The sequence below is a fragment of the Camellia sinensis genome, chromosome 6 (assembly GCF_055761805.1).
Source record: "Camellia sinensis isolate YWXY chromosome 6, ASM5576180v1, whole genome shotgun sequence".
Classification (NCBI taxonomy): Eukaryota; Viridiplantae; Streptophyta; class Magnoliopsida; order Ericales; family Theaceae; genus Camellia; species Camellia sinensis.
Genome location: NC_138966.1, coordinates 100,465,284 through 100,476,858, shown reverse-complemented (window position 1 = coordinate 100,476,858; position 11,575 = coordinate 100,465,284). Strand labels below are relative to the sequence as shown.

Sequence of the window (11,575 nt, the reverse complement as noted above, 5' to 3'; positions counted from 1 at the left end):
CTAAAAATTGACAAATAGTGACTTTTTATGTAATGATTTTTATAAAATGTGGCTAGAACTTACAATTAGTGGCTTCTTTTGTGACAAATTTTTCAAACTATCACTAAAAGTAAAAAATTAGTGATCTTTTTATGACGATTTTTTTAAACTATCGCTAAAATTTATAATTAGTGATATTTTTTATGGCAAAATTTTCAAACTGTCACTGAAAATTAACAATTAGTGACGTTTTTTAATAGTATTTGATGAAAGACGCCATTAATTATCATAATACCTATTGAACAATAAGTTCACCTATTAAGACCTACACGTAAATTACCATCTGAGTAACCTAAATTCTTTAATTTGAACTCATGGAATTCAGAGCTGTTAATGGAGGTAGAGTGGTCAATAGAGAAGAAAAAACATCGCTACATCTACCGAATTTGTTTAGCTCAAATTCGTTCGAATAAGTCTCTTATCAGGAAGAGACTTGCGCACGAGAGACTCTTCCTGGAAAGAAACTCTTTCGAGCGAATCCAAGCCAAACAAATTTGGTGGATAAATAATTAATCAAGAAAAAATTAGAATTGAAATTAGAGAAAATGAAGAATGATGAGTGGTTTTTTTTTTTTTTGGACTTGTTTTTCTTCAGTTCTGAATCAGACTAGAGAGGTATTATTGAGCCCAAAGGACCCACTTTTAGATACCGTTTTGATAATCTAAACATTCACATTTTAGGGTTCGGTGAGTACATCATCCTTGCAAAAAATCAAGTCGACCAGATAATTAATGACAATCACATATTCAGATTAGTTTTGTATGAAAAAAATTAACGGCGAGAAAATAAACGATTCATATAAAATTTATCCGAACGCACCATTTCCATTATTCGATCGACCTGATTTTTTGTAAGGATGATATATTTAACAAATTCTAAAATGTAAACAATTTAGATTATCGAAATGTGATCTAAAAACCAACCAGACAGTCCAATCCAATGGAACAATCAAACATAATTTTGTGTTTCAATATAGGTAACTCGAGCTTAGTTGGAATTCACTGAGATAAACTTAAGCTCAGACTTAAATCTTGTTTGGGAAGTATATATTTTAGGGAGACTTACGTGTAAGTCTTAATAAATAGACTTATTATCTAATAGGTTTTATGATAATTAATGATATTTTTTATTAAACACTATTAAAAAATGTCACTAATTGTTAATTTTCAGCACTTGATTGAAAATTTTGTCACAAAAAATGTCACTAATTATAAGTTTTAGCGACAGTTTAAAAAAATCATCACAAAAAAACAGCTAATTTTGAATTTTTAGCAACAGTTTGAAAAATTCATCACAAAAAAATATCATTAATTGTAAGTTTTAACGACAATTTATAAAAATCATGGCAAAAAAAGTCATTAATTGTCAATTTTTAACGACATATGCAAAAGATGGTCACAAAAATTATTTTTAGTGATGATTTTACTAAGACTTAAGACTTGATATGAATTAATTTCAATTATTATGACCTATTGGTAGTTTACTCTATATTTTATAGCTTAAAAGTTAAGATGTTATTGAAAAAATCAAAAAAAGGTCAGATTCTTTTTTCTCTCTACTTTTTGCATAATTTTTTATAAAAAGTCATTACAACGTACTAAATTTTTTAATCTCATATTTTAGTTAATAAATTAAAAAATTACTAAAATAACATGTTGTTAAACGAGGCCTTAAACAAACAAGTTTGGGTAAAGATCAGGTTCAAGTCACATCTCATATTAAGATAAATCATTCTATAATTTAAATTGAGCTTGAGTAAACTTTCAAATCATGTGAGCAATTTAGGAAAATTTACCCATGAATCATATATAATGGAATGTTAATCCATTTAGTTCTAAGAGTTTTTTTTTTAACCAATTAGTCCTTTTTATTTTGAAAAGTTGTATTTATTTGATTTGCTGCTATTTAAGTTTAAGTGAATTGATAAGTGCTAAAAAGTGTATAATTATTCTATTATTTTTAGATATTAATACACTTTTATAATATTAATTCCCTTATTTTATTTATAATTATGAGTTTGATAGAGTAATTTTACTTTTTTGTAGAATAACTTGTAAATAAATGAAAGTTTGGACTGATTTGCAATTTTTAGAAAGAAAATGAAAGAGACGAATGAAAGCAACTACTTGAAAATGATGGGTTCGGGAATAAGGTAAAAAGGTAGGAATGGCAACGGGGCGGGGCGGGGCCGGGGACTATACTCCCCGTCCCCGATCCCCGACAGTGAGAAATGCCCCGTCCCCGCCCCCGATCCCCGACGGGGAGCCCATCGTCCCCCCTCCCCCGGGCCCGATCGGGGATCGGGTATCCCCGAACCCGCAAATTCCCCGACTTACAGTAGCTGGTCAGATTTGTCTTTTTTTTTTATCCATCAACATATTTTCAAATTAAAAAATCTGTAAACAAAAAAATAACAATCAGTCCATCTTAACAGATAGAGGTTCACAGATCACAGATAGATGTTCACGGATCACAGATCAATAATAAACAGATCACAGATCTTAACAGATATATGTTCATCCCACTGTTTTGTAAACATATATATATATATATATAAGTGAAAAAAAAAATTGAGGTCGAATCGAAACAGTAAATATATGTATACACTCAGATATATATATATATATATACATATATATATATATATATGTATGTAAAACCCTAGATCAAAATCCCTAGAGAGAGAGAGAGAGAAAGAAAGAGCCTTTCAAAATCGGCGGTAAGGTGAGGGAGGATCATCGGTGAAGGAGCAGAGAGAGCAGCAGCCCCGTCGGCGGTGAGGTGAGGCGAGGGACAATCGGTGGTGAGAGAAAGAGAGTGGGGGAGACCAAACCCTGAAGGGAGCAGCGGCGACGAGCTAGAGCGAGGGAGAAGAGGAGCAGCGGCGAGCGAGCAGCCGGCGAGCGAGAGAGAAGATGAGAACGAGGGAGAAGAGGAGCAGCGGCGAGCGAGAGCGCAGAGGAGCAGCGCCGTTGTGTGAGTGAGTGAGAGACTTATGAGAGTGTGTAAATTTGTCAAACCCTAAACAAACACACACATATATATAGCCAGTAGGAATGGCAACGGGGCGGGGCGGGGCCGGGGACTATACTCCCCGTCCCCGATCCCCGACAGTGAGAAATGCCCCGTCCCCGCCCCCGATCCCTGACGGGGAGCCCATCGTCCCCCCCTCCCCCGGGCCCGATCGGGGATCGGGTATCCCCGAACCCGCAAATTCCCCGACTTACAGTAGCTGGTCAGATTTGTGTTTTTTTTTTATCCATCAACATATTTTCAAATTAAAAAATCTGTAAACAAAAAAATAACAATCAGTCCATCTTAACAGATAGAGGTTCACAGATCACAGATAGATGTTCACGGATCACAGATCAATAGTAAACAGATCAATAATAAACAGATCACAGATCTTAACAGATATATGTTCATCCCACTGTTTTGTAAACATATATATATATATATATAAGTGAAAAAAAAAATTGAGGTCGAATCGAAACAGTAAATATATGTATACACTTAGATATATATATATATATATATACATATATATATATGTATGTAAAACCCTAGATCAAAATCCCTAGAGAGAGAGAGAGAGAAAGAAAGAGCCTTTCAAAATCGGCGGTGAGGTGAGGGAGGATCATCGGTGAAGGAGCAGAGAGAGCAGCAGCCCCGTCGGCGGTGAGGTGAGGCGAGGGACAATCGGCGGTGAGAGAAAGAGAGTGGGGGAGACCAAACCCTGAAGGGAGCAGCGGCGACGAGCAAGAGTGAGGGAGAAGAGGAGCAGCGGCGAGCGAGCAGCCGGCGAGCGAGAGAGAAGATGAGAACGAGGGAGAAGAGGAGCAGCGGCGAGCGAGAGCGCAGAGGAGCAGCGTCGTTGTGTGAGTGAGTGAGAGACTTATGAGAGTGTGTAAATTTGTCAAACCCTAAACAAACACACACATATATATAGCCAGGGACAAAACGGTAATTTCACCTCGGGGATTAAGCGGGGTGGGGGCGGGGTCGGGGGGTGAGGCTGGGGTCGGGCCGGGTCCGGGTCTGAAATAACTATCCCCGTCCCCAGCCCGGATATCATCGGGGATAAATTTTTGAATACCATCCCCGGCCCGTAGGGGATATTTTTCGGTGAAAAACCACTGAATTCGGGGTCGGGGGGTCGGGTCACCGTCGGGCCGGTTTCAAATTGCCATCCCTAATAGCCAGGGACAAAACGGTAATTTCACCTCGGGGATTAAGCGGGGCAGGGGCGGGGTCGGGGGGTGGGGCCGGGGTCGGGTCGAGTCCGGGTCTGAAATAACTATCCCCGTCCCCGGCCCGGATATCATCGGGGATAAATTTTTGAATACCATCCCCGGCCCGTAGGAGATATTTTTCGGTGAAAAACTACTGAATTCGAAGTCGGGGAGTCGGGTCACCATCGGGCCGGTTTCAAATTGCCATCCCTATAAAAAGGTGATGGAATGAAGATTGAGGATGAAAAATCTATTCTGGAGAGCTTCATTATTTTGGCCACAACTTTTAATTTAAAATTCATATTCATATGAGGTTTGGATCAGTAGATAGATAAATCAGAGATCTAAAACTTTTATCTTTTACAAAACTTCCCATTCCCGTTACTGCAAGGTCAAAAACGAGCTGCAACTTCAAACAAAAATGTTTGAGAACTCTAATTAGAGCCACCATTAGTACATGTTGTGCCTTGTTTTTTTTTTTTTTTTTTTTTTTTTCCTTTCAATTTTCACCACTAGTGGTGGATTTAGAGCTCCTTGTTTAGAGCTCTAAAGCCTTACTGAACTTCAGATGAACTCCGGCCGCCATTGTTGACAAAACTGTCCAGCTTATTAATTTGGCCATTACTTTCAACTCAAAAATTTAATCACTAAAAGAAATTACACTTTTGGCGACTAAATTTTTAGTCGCTAAAAGTCATATTTTTAGTCGTCAAAAGGTTTTCCCGACTAAATAATTTGGTCGCCAACTTGGTCGTCGAAAGACGGTTGGTGAAGGTATTGGCGACCAAAAAAAATTTAATTGCCAAAAGTCCTAAATTGGCTACTAAACAAGTAGTCGCCAAAAGTAAGAAGTATTGGCGACAAAAAAAAATTTAGTCGCTGAAAGGGTAAATTGGCAACTAATTTTGTAGTCGCCAAACGCTTACAATTAAATTTAACATCACATTTTCAGTTACTAAAATTTTTGTCGCCAAAACTTTTTTTTTTTTCACTACTAAATCATTAGTCGCCTAAAGTCTTTTTTTAAATGGCTGCCAAATGTTTAGTCACCAAAAGGTTTGTTTCCATTTAATTCTTTTTTAGCTACTAACTATTTAGTCACTAAAAGTATTTAACTTCATTTTTTGCTACAAATTGTTTAGTAGCCAAAAATATCATTTTATATATATTTTTTTTTAATTAATTTGTCCACAACCTGTATGTATCTCACGCAACCTGTAAGAGATATACAAACAAAACAATACATACATATTATCACCCATTCCACAACACGCATTTCACTTACAACCATCAATAACTTCTTTTTTTTTTTTTTTTGATCAGCAAAATGAAAATATATGGATGATAAAGCAATATACAATCAACAAAACAACAACAAATCCCGGGGGGGGGAAACAAACCTTCCTGCAATAAACTCAAGTTTGGCGAGGAGCCAATCAAACACCTGAACTCCAAAATTGAAAAACTGAACCAGCAGCAAGGCGAAATTGCAACTGAAGGCATGAGAATTAGCACAACAACAATCCTAGCATCAATCCAAACATCAACAGCCGCTGAAGGCCTGAGAACAAATCCCGGGGGGGGGGGGGAACAAACCTTCCTGCAATAAACTCAAGTTTGGCGAGGAGCCAATCAAACACCCGAACTCCAAAATTGAAAAACTGAACAAAAGACAAAAGAACGAAACAAACAGCAGCAAGGCGAAATTGCAGCTGAAGGCCTGAGAATTAGCACAACAACAATCCTAACATCAATCCAAACATCAACACCCGCTGAAGGCCTAAGAATCAGCATTAGTAGCTGCATACATAACATCAACAACAATCCAAACTCCATGCCAAAACCAATTTCCTAACAAGCATATACCAAACAAAGCAACTCTGCAATTCTGGAGCTTCCTGCACAACAATTTGTGGCCCTGAGAATCTGCACTAGTAGCTGTGAGATCCTTCTTAACCTCTTCAGTCTTAGGCTGTTAAAAAAACTCACAAAATAGTGAGATTCACATAAAATTACAGTTTTCACCCACTTTATAATATGGCATTCACTAAAATAATATTTCAAAAATTAATACCCACTTTGAAGTGAAAGTGACTAACTGAAATAAGAACTTAGTCTTCTACAGCTCAAATGAACCTATAGTTATGATTTTCCTCAAATGTTCCGCACTAAGAATGACCAAATTTAAGCTAAGGAATATGCATGACATTTTTCTTCAGAATATATGTACACACATAAAAATTGGAGAGCATTTGTGTGCCTAAAAACAAGTAAACCTCAGCTTTTGCTAGTCTCTATGCAACCATAAAAACTGGAGAGCATTTATGTACACATATTTGTTTGTACCTTATAATATGTTTGTCAGTGTGTCAGTTTAGCTTGTGTTTATTTGTAACTTCATGTTGGATAAGGGGTCACAAATAAAGGGAGGGTGTGAGAGCTTAAAAATGTGTTGGGCTTATTTCCTAATAGGTTAAGCTTTTAGAGCAACTAGTTACATTACAAAACCCAAAGAGTATCATGAAAATTCTTCTCAAACTAGGAAACATTAATTAGTCCATGAGATCACCTCATGAGTGCATTATGAGGCATTGATGGTGATTATAGGAATCTCCTTGCTCATAAACCTGCCTAGTCAAGGGGTCACCACTAAATACGCCATCTATCCAATATAAAACAACAATTTAAGAAGGTTAAATCAAAATAAGAAGAAAAAAAATGTACATCTTCAAATAGAAATCCTGTGCAATTCTCAAATTGTAACAGAAACATCTATTTCCAAAAGTTGTAACTAAATTATGAATACACGTGCCATCATATAGTACCTAAATGTCCTAACCCAAGTCACTAAATATTTTCTAACAGGTAGAGTGAATTTTTTTTATACTTGACGACTCGATATGCTCTAGATCAAACTCAAACACCATGAATGCAAAGAAATATTTGAATCCAGAATGAGAACAAATTAAATAGGTAGATGGCCATTTCCTTACCAAATGTATGAGCAGTTGGAAACGTGGACTGCTCTTGAAGGCTGTTCCGGAACAAAATGGTAGTCTCGTTGATGCATTCCCAATCTGAGACTTCATTCCTCGCAATCTCCTTCTCACTCAGAGGCCTCAATCTAACCAATACAAGAATCTTCTGCTCACTACCACCACTCGCCACTCCTTGCATCTCGTCCCACTTAGTCAACTCTTCCCCACCAATTGCCCTCATTTCTCACCCTCCCTCTTTTTTTTCACAAACCCACCTCCATTAATCCAAAAACTTAATAACCCATTATTCAAATAATTAGCACCATTTCACTCACTCTATTGCCTGCTTTCCAATCATGCAAGATAGTTAAGATGTTAACACAAGGTTGTTGGGCTAGCCTTAATAAACAAATCTGAACTTCCCATAATCAAATTTTAATCAGTGGCGGTGTGACAGAAGGGCTACATTGATACTCGGGTTGAAGCCCAAGAAATTTTGTAATTGAAACCAAGTGAATTCAAGGGAAGTCAGAGGGTCAAACTGTAATTCACCCAAAATTAAATAAGACTCTTTCTCTCCCCCCCACTATCAGTGTAAACAGGGTTTATGGCAAGGACAATGACTTCAAACAGTATACAAATTTTGTTTATGCACTTTGAAAATGGCCCAGCTTGCTTTCTTCTAAACTTTACTCTACAGTCCCAGAACCACTCAATAAAGGTCCAAAGTAGTAAGAATGGCAAAGCATATAAAAAAAAACATTCAAATCTTCAAGCACAGGGCTTTAACAAAGATACAAAAAAACCCAATTTTTTTTATTAAAAAAAAAACATACAACGGAAAGGGAAAAAAACAGAGATAATCAACAGAGAACCAAACATTTGTGTGTGTGTGTGTGTGCCTATCTATCAATGAGAAGAGAGTACAGAGAGAGATACCCAGATGGAATAGGATTAAACCCTGAAGAATAAAGAAATAATAGAAGCAAATAGGAGAAAGAGAAAAGAGCTCACATTCACCAGAAGAAACAGTAAAGACTGATAAAAGAAGAAGAAGCAGCAATAGACCCATTGATTTTTAGACTTTCTTATTAGCTCCAAACCTTCAATCTTCCAAAACCATAGAAACCCACTGATGTGAAATCTCAAAGAAATGAAAAAACGAATCTGTGAAGATCGGCAGAGGAGGAGGAGACGGCGGCGTGAAAAGATCGGCGGTACTCACGATGACGATGGCGATGGCGGAGGAGGAGGAGGTGCTCCGGTTTCCGTCGAAGGCGAAGAAGAGCGGCAGTGAGAGAGGGACGGGAGAGGAGTAGCGGAGACGGGGAGGGAGAGAGACGCCGAAAATAGAGAGAGAGAGAGGCGCAGATTATATTAGGGTTTGGTTTGGTACAAAATATATATATATATACCATTTTATACAATTAACGACTAAAATACCTAATGGTCGCCAATTACTGATATGTTACACCATTAGTGACTAAAAACTTTAGTCGCCAATTACTTTTATAAATCCTTCAAATTTAAATTAGAAATGTCTCCCTCCAATTTTTTATTTTTTGGCGACTAAATTAAATTTTGGTCGCTGAAAATATGTTTTGGCAACTAAATTTTTGGTCGTCAAAGATAGTTTTTTTTTTTTTTAATTTTACATTTGGCGACTAAATATTTTAGTAGCCAATACCTAATATTTGGCGACTAAACTAATTTTTTGTCACTGAAAATATGTTTTGGCGACCAAACTTTTGGTCGCCAAAAGATAAAAAATAAATTTTTAATTTTACATTCGGTGACTAAATATTTTAGTAGTCAAAACTCAATATACAGCGACTAAAATTTTTTTTGTGGCCAATTCTAGTATTTTTAGCGACTAAATTATTTTTTAGTCGCTAATAATCAATAAATCCCGACTAAAAAAATTTAGTAGCTAAATTTTATACTTTTGGCGACCAAAAAAAAGTTTTAGTCGCCAATTCCAAAACTTTTGGCGACTAAATTTGTTTTAGTCACCAATTTTAGTCACCAAAGATGTATTTTGTTGTAGTGAATTTAGGTGCACTTTATGTCCCTAGAAAGAAGACTCACTGTCACGACTCAACCCCTGAATGCTTAAAGCTGGAATCGCAACTTATTAATTCTAACTAAACAAATTAAGTAGCCTCAGCGGAAGTAAAATAAAGTAAGAAAACAATTAAAATGATAATTAACTCCATTAACTACCCTACTATTTAAATAAAAAGGGGACTCATCCATCAGCTTTTATTATTTTATTATTCGATGACAGACAATAAAACGAAGAAAAAGTAAGAAAAGAAAAAAATAAAAATAAATAAAAATGTCGGCAACAAGTTCTGTGCTGGTCTACTACACGAGATCATAATCCTCCAATACACGAGATCATAATCCTTCCTTATATTTTATCACTTGAAAAGAGTAATAACTATAAGCACATAGCAGAATGAAGTTTCACAAGTGGCCTATTCCATAAGCTTCCAGCCAACTTGCATACCTTTCCTTATATTTCTACTTGGCCCAACTAGTATCATAATTTCATAGTTGTTTTGATTTTGAAGGTGGCCTGTTCCACAAGCTTCCAGCCAACTTGTACACCTTACCTTATATTCTTACTTGGCCCCAACTAGTATCATAATTTCATAGTTGTTTTGATTTGGCCCCAAACAATATATTAATCACACTTTTATAACCCAATGCCAAATTATATCTTTAGCACATATAGCTATGCAATTAGATATATTATTTCATATATTTATTATTATTATTATTTTATTTTTTGATAGTAACATAATTTTAATTAAATATTTAGGGTGTCACACCCAACCCAGAGACTTGCAACTCTTATGCTGTGAGGAAAACAAGATTTATCTAGGGGAACAAAAATTCAGTGGAACAGTCACCTATTTGTAGAAAAACGTAAATTGAAAGATTTGTATTTTTGTTTGGTTTTGTTCTTCACTTGGTATATAAATAGAGAGTCTGGAGCCTCAATTGAGAGAGCCAGAGCGTAACTTTCATCTCTAAACAAAGTCCTCATTCTCTTTTATTTCTTATTTTCTTTCTTTCAATTTATGTATTTAATTATGATTCTAGAAATTATATCTTATCTCTTGAAATTTCTAATTTCATAACAAATGACTTTTTTTATTAATAAATTATTAATTCAATTAATAATTTTTAATGATGTCATAAATTATTTTAATTAATAATTCAAGTAATTTTACCATTTATAGGAGAGCAGTAAAAAAAATTATTTTTTTAATTAGTTTTGTTAAATAAAAAAAATTGACAAGAAAATATTTATAATTTTATAAATTATAAAAAATAATCCGTATTTTAAGTAAATTTCAAAAAAATTCTAAGGTAAATTTATAATTTACCCTTTTTTTTTTTTTTAGCAATTGATTGTTAGCCCATGTTTTGTTTGACTTGACTTACCATTTGAGAAGCAGGAAAGAATTTTTTTGCTTGATAGAAATAGCGTTAGACTGGCTATATATAGGAGGAAAATGCTCGGGTTTGCACATCATATATAATTTTATATAAAATTAAATAAATTTTTATAAATTTATATAAGTAATTAAACAAAAATATGTAAGTTGAATATAAAATTGCGTAAGTTTATGAAAACTTATGTTATTACATAAATTTGTATTGAATTTATATATTTTTCTGAGACTATTTATGTAAATTTATAAAAACTTATGTAATTTTATAAATGATTGCATATGATGTGCAATGCAAACATCTCAAATTTGATTCGTTCCAATTTGGGACGCCTAGTGGTCAGTTGTAAACCTTGGTGTTGCCCACTTTCAACTAATCGTGATAATTTGAATCATTTATTTTATAAAATTATTAATTAAATTATGAATGAAAAAATAAAATTAATAATTATATCATATCTATTTTTTTAAAATAAAATATTTATTTTAAAATTATATGTGTCATCTAATTTTTTAAGATAAATTTAATTTAAATTATATAATTATTGATATCTAATCAATATAATTTGTCTACATATATAATTTATTTAATGTGTTCTATATATTAAATTATTGAGATGATCTTAATAGGCGCATAACAAATCTCAGTAACGCTCACAATAAAACTTGCTGTGAGTTGGGTAGAAAATATTTTTTAGAGAAATAATTTTCACATTTTTTGTCATTTGGTATAACGAAAAATAAAAATCAACAGAAAATATTTTTTATAATCAATGCAAAAGAAGTCTAATTAGGCGAAAAATATTTTTTATTTTTTAAATGTAGAACAAACAGAGGATCAATTTTAAAAAATAATAATAA

At 34.5% G+C, this 11,575-nt stretch overlaps 1 long non-coding RNA gene across 1 annotated transcript; it reads right to left on the bottom strand.

Moving 5' to 3' along the window:
- Nucleotides 1-5,553: 5,553 nt before the first annotated feature.
- On the bottom strand, nt 5,554-8,918 carry LOC114315750 (uncharacterized). The gene is made up of 2 exons (XR_014332702.1): nt 7,266-8,918; nt 5,554-6,244 (listed from the first exon to the last, which is right to left on the bottom strand). It is a non-coding gene; the product is annotated as an uncharacterized LOC114315750 (long non-coding RNA).
- Between the last annotated feature and the right edge of the window lie 2,657 nt (nt 8,919-11,575).